Raw genomic sequence first — 13,248 nt, forward strand, 5'->3', positions numbered from 1 at the left:
TCCGCCAACGTCAGGCGGTCCTTGGTAGTGCTTTTAAGCGCGGGCACCTACAGCTTAGTAACCGGGTTCCAGCACCGCCAGCTGGTCCTCGGTCGTGCCATTGGCTCTTGCACACTGGGGCAACGCATCTGGGTTCCAGCAACGCCAGCTGGTTCTCGGCAGTGTTTTTGACACAGGTACTCCCTCGTGCCAAGCCTGGTTTCAGCACCGTCAGCTGTTTCCGGGTTGTGTCAAGCTCACTGAGACGCCTATGCTTGCCCCGTCGTGGTGCTGTCGGGTTAGCCAACTCCAGGGTGCCTCCAGTTTAGGAGCTTCCTATGTGGGCTGCGTGAACTGGTAGTCAAGGCTGGTTCTGTAGTGCCAGTAGGCCCAGCTCCCCCTGTAGGACTGTTGGGGTTCGGTAACTGCGGCTGCCTCGCGGCCTAGCTGTTCTCTCCTCTCCTGTGGACCTTCGGGTCCACCACCTGGTTCCAGCACCGTCAGCTGGTTCCAGGCCGAGCCTTTGGCTTAGGTGCCTCCTCCTGGGTATCCGAGTTCCGCCAACGCCAGGCGGTCCTTGGTAGTGCTTTTAAGCGCGGGCACCTACAGCTTAGTAACCGGGTTCCAGCACCGCCAGCTGGTCCTCGGTGCCATTGGCTCTTGCACACTGGGGCAACGCATCTGGGTTCCAGCACCGCCAGCTGGTTCTCGGCAGTGTTCTTGTCACAGGTACTCCCTCGTGCCAAGCCTGGTTTCAGCACCGTCAGCTGTTTCCGGGTTGTGTCAAGCTCACTGAGACGCCTATGCTTGCCCCGTCGTGTTGCGGTCGGGTTAGCCAACTCCAGGGTGCCTCCAGTTTTGGAGCTTCCTATGTGGGCTGCGGGAACTGGTAGTCAAGGCTGGTTCTGTAGTGCCAGTAGGCCCAGCTCCCCCTGTAGGACTGTTGGGGTTCGGTAACTGCGGCTGCCTCGCGGCCTAGCTGTTCTCTCCTCTCCTGTGGACCTTCGGGTCCACCACCTGGTTCCAGCACCGCCAGCTGGTTCCAGGCCGAGCCTTTGGCTTAGGTGCCTCCTCCTGGGTATCCGAGTTCCGCCAACGTCAGGCGGTCCTTGGTAGTGCTTTTAAGCGCGGGCACCTACAGCTTAGTAACCGGGTTCCAGCACCGCCAGCTGGTCCTCGGTCGTGCCATTGGCTCTTGCACACTGGGGCAACGCATCTGGGTTCCAGCAACGCCAGCTGGTTCTCGGCAGTGTTTTTGACACAGGTACTCCCTCGTGCCAAGCCTGGTTTCAGCACCGTCAGCTGTTTCCGGGTTGTGTCAAGCTCACTGAGACGCCTATGCTTGCCCCGTCGTGGTGCTGTCGGGTTAGCCAACTCCAGGGTGCCTCCAGTTTAGGAGCTTCCTATGTGGGCTGCGTGAACTGGTAGTCAAGGCTGGTTCTGTAGTGCCAGTAGGCCCAGCTCCCCCTGTAGGACTGTTGGGGTTCGGTAACTGCGGCTGCCTCGCGGCCTATCTGTTCTCTCCTGTGGGCCTTGAGGTCCACCACCTGGTTCCAGCACCGTCAGCTGGTTCTCGGCAGTGTCTTTTGCTCTTGTACCTTCTGCTCCCCATCCTGGTTCCAGTAACGTCAGCTGGTTCCGGGCAGAGCCTTTGGCTTAGGTGCCTCCTTCTGGGTATCCAAGTTCCACCAACGTCAGGTGGTCCTTGGTAGTGCTTTCGGGCACGGGTACCTCCTGCTTAGTAACCGGGTTCCAGTAACGTCAGCTGGTCCTCGGTAGTTCCATTGGCTCTTGGACCTTCGGCTACCCATCCGGGTTCCAGTACCGTCAGCTGGTTCTCGGCAGTGTCTTTTGCTCTTGTACCTTCTGCTCCCCATCCTGGTTCCAGTACCGTCAGCTGGTTCCGGGCAGAGCCTTTGGCTTAGGTGCCTCCTTCTGGGTATCCGAGTTCCGCCAACGTCAGGCGGTGCTTGGTAGTGCTTTTTAGCACGGGTACCTCCTGCTTAGTAACCGGGTTCCAGTAACGTCAGCTGGTCCTCGGTAGTTCCATAGGCTCTTGAACCTTCGGGTAGCCATCCGAGTTCCAGTTCCATCAGCTGGTTCTTGGCATTTTCTCAGCCTTCTTGTACCTTCTGCTACATTTCCAAGTTGAAGACCCTAAAGTCGACGACCCGGAAGACCACCCCGATGACGACGACGACGACGGCGGAGACGACGACGGCGGAGACGATGACGGCGGAGACGACGACGGCTGAGACGACGACGGCGGAGATGATGACACTGGAGACAACGACCCTGGAGACGACGACATGGAAGACCGAGAAGCAGAAGAACAAGAGGCTGCATAACAAAGAGCAGAAGAACATTAAGCATAAGACTTAATATCAGAGCAAAAGATATTATCTAAATTATATGCAGAAGAAGACTAAGCAGTGTATGGGGGTGAGTCCGTTCCTCCTCGTGGTGCCCCTGGATAAAGCCTGATGCTGCAGGCCAAACTGAACGCGGACTAATGTAACTTTTGTGACTGGCAGAACGGAAGGTGTAATCTTCCAACTTTTATAGATAACAACTACGGGAATGCCTGTCACAAATGAGAATATGATGAAGAAGTAGAATAGGAAGAATAATAACAGTGGAATAAAAAGAATATGTAGAATAGGAAGAATAATAATAGTTGAATAAAATGAATATGAAGAATGTAATAAAAAAAAAAAAAAAAGGTAAAGGATGAAGAAGAAGATGAATAAGGTGAAGAAGAAGTTGATGTCAAAGATGCTGATGATGATGAAGATGAAAGTGTGGGAAAAGAAAAAAAAAAAGAAAAAAAAGAAGGGGAAGGGCGTGGAATAGTGAAACATCAATATCTGACAAAATAAAAAAAAAATGTACATAGTCAATATCTTTGTCACTCCGAACGTTTAAAAAAAAAAAAAAAAACATGCTATTCTATTTGATTGGGATAAACCTCTATGACTTTAATGTCTCCGCCACCTCCCCAAATACATCCGGCATTATTCTTAGTTGTTTTCCTTCATGTAGAATGAACCTACAAGGCAAGAAAGGGTTTATTTTAATTCCGATATTTTGGTCCCATTGACTTGCATTGGGATCGGGTATCGGTATCGGCGATATCCGATATTTTTTGAATATCGGCCGATCCTATCCGATACCGATACTTTCCGATATCGGAAGGTATCGCTCAACACTATTTACGAAGATTGACCTTCGGGGGGCATATAATCTTGTTTGTATTAAGCAGGGTGATGAATGGAAACCTGCGTTTAACACGCCTGAAGGCAATTTTGAATACCTTGTGATGCCATTTGGGCTCTCTAATGCTCCATCTGTTTTTCAGTCCTTCATGCATGATATCTTCCGGACTTATCTTGATAAATTCTTGATTGTATGTTTGGACGGTATTTTGATTTTTTCCGATGATTGGGAGTCTCATGTGCAACAGGTCAGGATGGTATTTCAAATCCTTCGTGACAATGCTTTGTTTGTGAAAGGGTCTAAGTGTCTCTTTGGGGTGCAGAAGGTTTCTTTTTTGGGCTTTATTTTTTCTCCCTCGTCTATAGAGATGGATCCGGTTAAGGTTCAGGCCATTCATGATTGGATTCAGCCTACATCTGTGAAGAGCCTTCAGAAATTTTTGGGTTTTGCAAATTTTTATCACCGTTTCATTGCTAATTTTTCCAGCGTGGTTAAACCCTTGACCGATTTGACGAAGAAAGGCGCTGATGTGGCGAATTCGTCCTCTGCGGCTGTCTCTGCCGTTCAGGAGCTTAAACGTCGATTTACTTCTGCTCCGGTGTTGCGCCAACCGGATGTTTCTCTTCCGTTTCAGGTTGAGATTGACGCTTCTGAGATTGGGGCAGGGGCCGTTTTGTCTCAGAGGGATCCTGTTGGTTCCTTAATGAAACTGTGTGCCTTCTTTTCCCGTAAGTTTTCGCCTGCTGAACGCAATTATGATGTCGGCAATCAGGAGTTGTTGGCAATGAAGTGGGCTTTGAGGAGTGGTGACACTGGCTTGAGGGAGCTAAGCACCGTATTGTGGTCTTGACTAGTGTTGAGCATTCCGATACCGAGATCCGATACTTTTGTGGTATCGGGTATCGGTATCGGATCCATAGGGATGTGTAAAATAAAGAATTAAAATAAAAAATATTGATATATTCACCTCTCCGGCGGCCCCTGGACATCACGCTGGTAACCGGCCGGCTTCTTTGTTTAAAATGAGCGCCTTTAGGACCTGAGAATGACGTCGTGGCTTCTGATTGGTGGCGTGCCGCCCATGTGACCGCCACGCGACCAATCAGAAGCCGCGACGTCATTCTCATTCACTAAACTCCTAATTCTAGGAATTGACGACCTGCGAATGATGTCGCGGCTTCTGATTGGTCGCGTGGCGGTCACATGAGCGGCACGCGACCAATCAGAAGCCGCGACGTCATTCGCAGGTCCAAAAGGCGCTCATTTTAAACAAAGAAGCCGGCCGGTTACCAGCGTGATGTCCAGGGGCCGCCGGAGAAGTGAATATATCAATATTTTTTATTTTAATTCTTTATTTTACACCTCACTATGGATCCCAGGGCCTGAAGGAGAGTTTCCTCTCCTTCAGACCCTGGGAACCATCAGGATACATTCCGATACTTGATGTCCCATTGACTTGTATTGGTATCGGATATCGGTATCGGCGATATCTGATATTTTTCGGGTATCGGCCGATACTATCCGATACCGATACTTTCAAGTATCGGACGGTATCGCTCAACACTAGTCTTGACCGATCATAAGAATTTTATTTACCTCGCGTCTGCCAAATGGCTGAATCCTAGACAGGCTCGATGGTCCTTGTTTTTTTCCCGTTTTGATTTCGTGGTCTCGTATCTTCCGGGTTCTAAGAATATTAAGGCTGATGCCCTCTCTAGGAGTTTTTTGCCTTATTCTCCTGAGGTCTTAGAACCGGTCTGTATTCTGAAAGAAGGGGTGGTCCTTTCCACCATTTCCCCTGATTTACGACGGGTTCTTCAGGAATTTTAGGCTGACAAACCTGACCGCTGTCCTGTGGGGAAACTGTTTGTTCCTGACAGATGGACTAGTAGAGTGATTTCTGAGGTTCACTGTTCTGTGTTGGCTGGTCATCCTGGCATTTTTGGTACCAGAGACTTGGTTGGTAGGTCCTTTTGGTGGCCTTCTTTGTCGCGTGATGTGCATTCTTTTGTGCAGTCCTGTGGGACTTGTGCGCGGGCCAAGCCTTGTTGCTCCCGTGCTAGTGGGTTGCTTTTGCCATTGCCAGTCCCTGATAGGCCCTGGACGCATATTTCTATGGATTTTATTTCCGATCTTCCTGTTTCCCAGAAGATGTCTGTTATCTGGGTTGTTTATGACTGATTCTCTAAGATGGTTCATTTGGTGCCTTTGCCTAAATTGCCCTCCTCTTCTGATTTGGTTCCATTGTTTTTTCAGCATGTGGTCCGTTTGCATGGTATTCCGGAGAATATTGTGTCCGACAGAGGTTCCCAGTTTGTTTCTAGGTTTTGGCGGGCCTTTTGTGCTAGGCTGGCCATTGATTAGTCTTTTTCTTCTGCATTTCATCCTCAGACAAATGGCCAGACCGAGCGAACTAATGAGACTTTGGAGACTTATTTGAGATGCTTTGTGTCTGCTGATCAGGATGATTGGGTGGCTTTCTTGCCATTGGCCGAGTTTGCCCTTAATAATCGGGCTAGTTCGGCTACTTTGGTTTTGCCTTTCTTTTGTAATTTTGGTTTTCATCCTCATTTTTCTTCTGGGCAGGTTGAGCCTTCTGACTGTCCTGGTGTGGATTCTGTGGTTGACAGGTTGCAGCAGATTTGGGCTCATGCGGTGGACAATTTGGTGTTGTCTCAGGAGGAGGCTCAACGTTTTGCTAACCGTCGTCGGTGTGTTGGTTCCCGGCTTCGGATTGGGGATCTGGTCTGGTTGTCTTCCCTTCATGTTCCTATGAAGGTTTCTTCTCCTACGTTTAGGCCTCGGTTTATTGGTCCTTATAGGATTTCTGAGATTATTAATCCGGTGTCTTTTCGACTGGCGCTTCCGGCCTCTTTTGCTATCCATAATGTCTTCCATAGATCTTTGTTGCGGAAATATGTGGAGCCCGTTGTTCCCTCTGTTGATCCTCCGGTCCCTGTGTTGGTTGATGGGGAGTTGGAATATGTTGTTGAGAAGATTTTGGATTCCCGTTTTTCGAGGCGGAAGCTTCAGTACCTTGTCAAATGGAAGGGTTATGGCCAGGAGGATAATTCTTGGGTTTTTGCCTCAGATGTCCATGCCGCTGATTTGGTTCGTACCTTTCATCTGGCTCATCCTGATCGGCCTGGGGGCTCTGGTGAGGGTTCGGTGACCCCTCCTCAAGGGGGGGGTACTGTTGTGAATTCTGCTTTTGGGCTCCCTCCGGTGGTTGTAGGTGGTAATGCAGTTGTCCCTGGGCTGCAGTCTTGGACAGGTGTATCTACTGATTGCAATTCTGACTGGGGTATTTAGGTTTGCAGGACTCATTGGTCCTTGCCAGTTGTCAATGTTTCTTGGGAAGTGTTGGATCTTTGTCTGGCTTCTCCTGCTTAGCTGCCAATTCAGCAAAGATAAGTGTCTGTTTCTTTCTCTGTGGCACACAAGCTGTGTGCTTATATTCTGTGCTATTCATTTGTTTTCTCTTGTCCAGCTTAGACTGTGTCAGTGTTTTCTCAGTCTTGTTGGATTCTCTGGAGTTGCAGATATACGCTCCACATCTTTAGTTAGATGATGGAGTTTTTGTATTTTCTGCTGTGGATATTTTTGGAAGGATTTTAATACTGACCGCTTAGTATCCTGTCCTATCCTTTCCTATTTTAGCTAGAGTGGCCTCTTTTGCTAAATCCTGTTTCCTGCCTGCGTGTGTCTTTTCCTCTACTACTCACAGTCAATATTTGTGGGGGGATGCCTATCCTTTGGGGTTCTGCTCTGAGGCAAGGTAGAATTCCTATTTCCATCTATAGGGGTATTTAGTCCTCCGGCTGTGTCGAGGTGTCTAGGATTTGTTAGGCACACCCCACGGCTACTTCTAGTTGCGGTGTTAAGATCAGGATTTGCGGTCAGTATAGTTACCACCTACTCCAGTGAAAGTTTTCATGCTGCTCCAAGGTCACCTGATCATAACAAATACCATTTGGTTCCTTTGATCGCCCGTTATTGCATTTTAGTGCAATGTCGCAGCGACCAAAAAAACTTAATTCTGGTGTTTCAAATTTTTTTTCTCACTATGCCATTTAGCGATCAGGTTAATCCTTTTTATAATTGATAGATCGGGCTATTCTGAATGTGGTGATACCAAATATACCGTATTTTCCGCTTTGTAAGACGCACTTTATTTCCCCCAAATTTGGGGGGGAATCGTGGGTGCGTCTAACAAAGCGGATATACCGCTTACCATTACAGGCTGGGATGAGGGGGTGTCCACCGCCGCTACCGCCCGCCGCCGCTGTCGCCCGCCGCCGCTGTCGTCCGCCACCGCTGCCGGGGTTGTCCGCTGCTGCCCCGGGTGATGCTGGTTGCTCCGGTGCTGCGGGGGGCTCTGGCGACATTTCGTGAAAGACCAGATCCCCCCGGCAGTTCGTCCATGCGTTCCAGTATGACTAATTCCGGGAAAATGGCCGCCGGAATCTCGGGAGATGAGATTTCAGCGCTGAGATCTCATCTCTCGAGATTCCGGCGGCCATTTTCCCGGAGTTAGTTCCAGTATGACTGACTCCGGGAAAATGGCCGCCGGAATCTCGGTAGATGAGATTTCAACGCTGAGATCTCATCTCTCGAGATTCCGGCGGCCATTTTCCCAGAGTGAGTCATACAGGAACACATGGACGAACTGCCGGGGGCTCTGGCCTTTCACAAAATGTCGCCAGAGCCCCCGCAGCACCGGAGACAGCCCTGCAGCATCGGAGACAGCCCTGCAGCACAGGAGCCCCCGGCAGACCCCTCATCCCAGCTTGCAGCACAGGAGCCCCCCTGCAGACCCCTCATCCCAGCCTGCAGCACAGGAGCCCCCCTGCAGCACAGGAGCCCCCTGCAGACCCCCTCATCCCAGCCTGCAGCAATGCTCAACTCCTGCCTCCAGCAACGACCCTGAGACCCTGATCCACCACAGCCACAACCCCTGGGTAAGTAATAAGACGCATGGATTATAAGACGCCCCACCAATTTATTAAAAAAAGTTTTTTCCTATTTTTCTCCTCAAAATTTGGGGTGCGTCTTATAATCCGGAGCGTCTTACAAAGCGAAAAATACGGTATGTAGGATTGATTTTTTTATTGTTTTATTTTGAATGGGGAGAAACTTTTATATATTTTTAATTTTTTTCATATTATTTAAAACATATTTTTTAACTTTTGCCATGCTTCAATAGCCTCCATGGGAGGCTAGAAGCTGTCACAACTCGATCGTCTCTGCTACATAGAAGCGATGCATAGATCGCCCCTATGTAGTAGATTTACTGCATTGTTATGAGCGCCGACCACAGGTTGGCACTCATAGCAATCCAGCATCAATAGACCTCTGGTTGTCATGCCGACGCATCGCTGACCCCTGATCACGTGAGTCAGCGATGCACTCATTTCCGGCCCGATGGCCGTAAACGCTAGTTAAATGCCATTGTCAGTGTTTGACAGGAGCATTTAACTAGTTAATAGCGGCGGGCGGATCGCGATTCCACCCGCCGCTATCGCGGGCACATGTCAGCTGTATAAAACAGCTGAAATGTCCTGGCTTTGATGCGGGCTCACGGCCAGAGTCCACATCAAAACAGGAGATCTGACCTCGGACGTACTATCCCGTCCAAGGTCAGAAAGGGGTTACTTTCATTCCAATGTTGATGGATAATTCGCACTGACACTGATGCACCCTGAACCTGCAGGACAGCTTAAATTTCTTTGGCACTTTATTGGTACTGCTTATCCAGAATTCAGAAAAGCCTGTGATGCAACGTTTCATCAATTTCATCAAACCTTCTTGAACAGAAATGCCCAAGAAGATTGGGAGATTTTAGTACATAAAATTATCACTGCAAAATCACTAACAATCACCAAAAGAAGGAAGAATTGGAAGCATTTAAAAAGGCCAGGATGGATGAACACTTGATAAAAAGGAAGAAGCACATGTAAGTAAAAATGGAAGGAGGAGGTCATATCGAACGAAGAATATAATGCTGTTTGCAGGTAATGCAGGGCTAGCTTTAGAATGGATAGAGTCAGTAATGAAGTGAGGGTTGCAAGTAGATCAAAAGCAATAAAAAAGTATTTGTGGTATGTCAAAAGCAAAAGAAAAGTCAAAGATGCTATGGGATTTTTACAGGATGAAAAGGGTGAAGTGGTCAAAAATGATGTTAAGGAGACCGAACTTTTAAATTCCTATTTTGCATTTGTGTTGTCTAAGGGTGGTTTCACACTTGCGTTTTTGTCTGCAGCGTTTTTTTTCAAAAAAACGCATGCGTTTTTTTTCCCTATCTTTAACATTGAAAACGCATGCGTTTTTTTGTGTACGCGTTTGGTCGCGTTTTTTGACGCATGCGTTTTTTTACTGCATGCGTTCATTTTCTGAAATGCTACTTGTAGTATTTTTAGAAGCGTTTTTTGGACCAAAAAAAAACGCATGCGTTTTCATTAGTGTTGAGTAGGGTTGAGCGAAACGGGTCGAACATTTTCAAAAGTCGCCGACTTTTGGCTAAGTCGGGGTTTCATGAAACCCGATCCGACCCCTGTGCGGGGTCGGCCATGCGGTACGCGACTTTCGCGCCAAAGTCGCGTTTCAATGACGCGAAAAGCGCCATTTCTCAGCCAATGAAGGTAAACGCAGAGTGTGGGCAGCGTGATGACATAGGTCCTGGTCCCCACCATCTTAGAGAAGGGCATTGCAGTGATTGGCTTGCTGTCTGCGACGTCACAGGGGCTATAAAGAGGCGTTCCCGCCGACCGCCATCTTACTGCTGCTGATCTGAGCTTAGGGAGAGGTTGCTGCCGCTTTGTCAGAAGCAGGGATAGCGTTAGGCAGGGTCCATTAACCACAAAACCGCTTGTGCTGCAGCGATTTGCACTGTCCAACACCACCCTCGGTGTGCAGGGACAGTGGAAGTTTTTTTTTTTTTTTTTTTCCCCTCAGCGCTGTAGCTCATTGGGCTGCCCTAGAAGGCTCCCTGATAGCTGCATTGCTGTGTGTACGCCGCTGTGCAAACCAACTGCTTTTTTCAAAGCACAAATCCTCTTGTTCCTTCCTTTCTGCACAGCTATCTTTTTTGTTTGTCCACACTTTTTATTTCATTTGTGCATCAGTCCACTCCTTATTGCTGCCTGCCATACCTGGCTGAGATTACTGCAGGCAGGGAGATAGTAGCTGCCTGCCATACCTGGCTGAGATTACTGCAGGCAGGGAGATAGTAATTGTAGGACATTCCCTGTTTTTTTTTTTTTTTTTTTTTTGGTGGGAGATTAAGATTGGCAATTTGGCATTTCTGCTAGAGTGCCATCCCTGTGTGTGCCATCTCTCTCACATAGTGGGCCATAGAAAGCCTTTTCATTTTTCTGTATTTTTTTTTGTGGGGTGTATAAATTCTCCCTGATAAAAATACAGTGGGAGATTAATATTGGCCTTTGGGCTTGTGTGCCAGTCCTGAGTGTGCCATCTCTCTCACAAATAGTGGGCCATAGAAAGCCTATTTTATTTTTTTTGGGGTTTTATAAATTCTCCCTGAAAAAAAGGGAGATTAATATTGGCCTCTGGGCTTGTGTGCCAGTCCTGAGCGTGCCATCTGTGCCAGCCCTAGGCGTGCCATCTCTCTCACAAATAGTGGGCCATAGAAAGCCTATTTATTTTTTTTTTTGGTTTTATAAATTCTCCCTGAAAAAAAGGGAGATTAATATTGGCCTCTGGGCTTGTGTGCCAGTCCTGAGCGTGCCATCTGTGCCAGCCCTGAGCGTGCCATCTCTCTCACAAATAGTGGGCCATAGAAAGCCTATTTAATTTTTTTTTTTGTTTTATAAATTTTCCCTGAAAAAAGGGAGATTAATATTGGCCTCTGGGCTTGTGTGCCAGTTGTGAGCGTGCCATCTGTGCCAGTCCTGAGCGTGCCATCTCTCTCACAAATAGTGGGCCATAGAAAGCCTATTTAAATATTTTTTTGGTTTTATAAATTCTCCCAGAAAAAAAGGGAGATTAATATTGGCCTCTGGGCTTCTGTGCCAGTCCTGAGCGTGCCATCTGTGCCAGTCCTGAGCGTCCCATCTCTCTCACAAATAGTGGGCCATAGAAAGCCTATTTAATTTTTTTTTTTGTTTTATAAATTTTCCCTGAAAAAAGGGAGATTAATATTGGCCTCTGGGCTTGTGTGCCAGTTGTGAGCGTGCCATCTGTGCCAGTCCTGAGCGTGCCATCTCTCTCACAAATAGTGGGCCATAGAAAGCCTATTTAAATATTTTTTTGGTTTTATAAATTCTCCCAGAAAAAAAGGGAGATTAATATTGGCCTCTGGGCTTCTGTGCCAGTCCTGAGCGTGCCATCTGTGCCAGTCCTGAGCGTCCCATCTCTCTCACAAATAGTGGGCCATAGAAAGCCTATTTTATTTTTTTTTTGGGTTTTAGAAATTCGCCCTGAAAAAAGGGAGATTAATATTGGCCTCTGGGCTTGTGTGCCAGTTGTGAGCGTGCCATCTGTGCCAGTCCTGAGCGTGCCATCTCTCTCACAAATAGTGGGCCATAGAAAGCCTATTTAAATATTTTTTTGGTTTTATAAATTCTCCCAGAAAAAAAGGGAGATTAATATTGGCCTCTGGGCTTCTGTGCCAGTCCTGAGCGTGCCATCTGTGCCAGTCCTGAGCGTCCCATCTCTCTCACAAATAGTGGGCCATAGAAAGCCTATTTTATTTTTTTTGGGGGTTTTATAAATTCTCCCTGAAAAAAAGGGAGATTAATATTGGCCTCTGGGCTTGTGTGCCAGTCCTGAGCGTGCCATCTGTGCCAGCCCTGAGCGTGCCATCTCTCTCACAAATAGTGGGCCATAGAAAGCCTATTTAATTTTTTTTTTTGTTTTATCAATTTTCCCTGAAAAAAGGGAGATTAATATTGGCCTCTGGGCTTGTGTGCCAGTTGTGAGCGTGCCATCTGTGCCAGTCCTGAGCGTGCCATCTCTCTCACAAATAGTGGGCCATAGAAAGCCTATTTAAATATTTTTTTGGTTTTATAAATTCTCCCAGAAAAAAAGGGAGATTAATATTGGCCTCTGGGCTTCTGTGCCAGTCCTGAGCGTGCCATCTGTGCCAGTCCTGAGCGTCCCATCTCTCTCACAAATAGTGGGCCATAGAAAGCCTATTTTATTTTTTTTTTGGGTTTTAGAAATTCTCCCTGAAAAAAGGGAGATTAATATTGGCCTCTGGGCTTGTGTGCCAGTTGTGAGCGTGCCATCTGTGCCAGTCCTGAGCGTGCCATCTCTCTCACAAATAGTGGGCCATAGAAAGCCTATTTAAATATTTTTTTGGTTTTATAAATTCTCCCAGAAAAAAAGGGAGATTAATATTGGCCTCTGGGCTTCTGTGCCAGTCCTGAGCGTGCCATCTGTGCCAGTCCTGAGCGTCCCATCTCTCTCACAAATAGTGGGCCATAGAAAGCCTATTTTATTTTTTTTGGGGGTTTTATAAATTCTCCCTGAAAAAAAGGGAGATTAATATTGGCCTCTGGGCTTGTGTGCCAGTCCTGAGCGTGCCATCTGTGCCAGCCCTGAGCGTGCCATCTCTCTCACAAATAGTGGGCCATAGAAAGCCTATTTAATTTTTTTTTTTGTTTTATAAATTTTCCCTGAAAAAAGGGAGATTAATATTGGCCTCTGGGCTTGTGTGCCAGTTGTGAGCGTGCCATCTGTGCCAGTCCTGAGCGTGCCATCTCTCTCACAAATAGTGGGCCATAGAAAGCCTATTTAAATATTTTTTGGGTTTTATAAATTCTCCCAGAAAAAAAGGGAGATTAATATTGGCCTCTGGGCTTGTGTGCCAGTCCTGAGCGTGCCATCTGTGCCAGTCCTGAGCGTCCCATCTCTCTCACAAATAGTGGGCCATAGAAAGCCTATTTTATTTTTTTTTTGGGTTTTAGAAATTCTCCCTGGAAAAAAAAAGGGAGATTAATATTGCCCTTTGGGCTTGTGTGCCAGTACTAAGCGTTCCATCTCTCTCTCTCTCTCTCAGTCAGTGGGCCATAGAACGCCTATTTTTGGTTT

The sequence above is a fragment of the Ranitomeya imitator genome, chromosome 2, assembly GCF_032444005.1.
Source record: "Ranitomeya imitator isolate aRanImi1 chromosome 2, aRanImi1.pri, whole genome shotgun sequence".
Classification (NCBI taxonomy): Eukaryota; Metazoa; Chordata; class Amphibia; order Anura; family Dendrobatidae; genus Ranitomeya; species Ranitomeya imitator.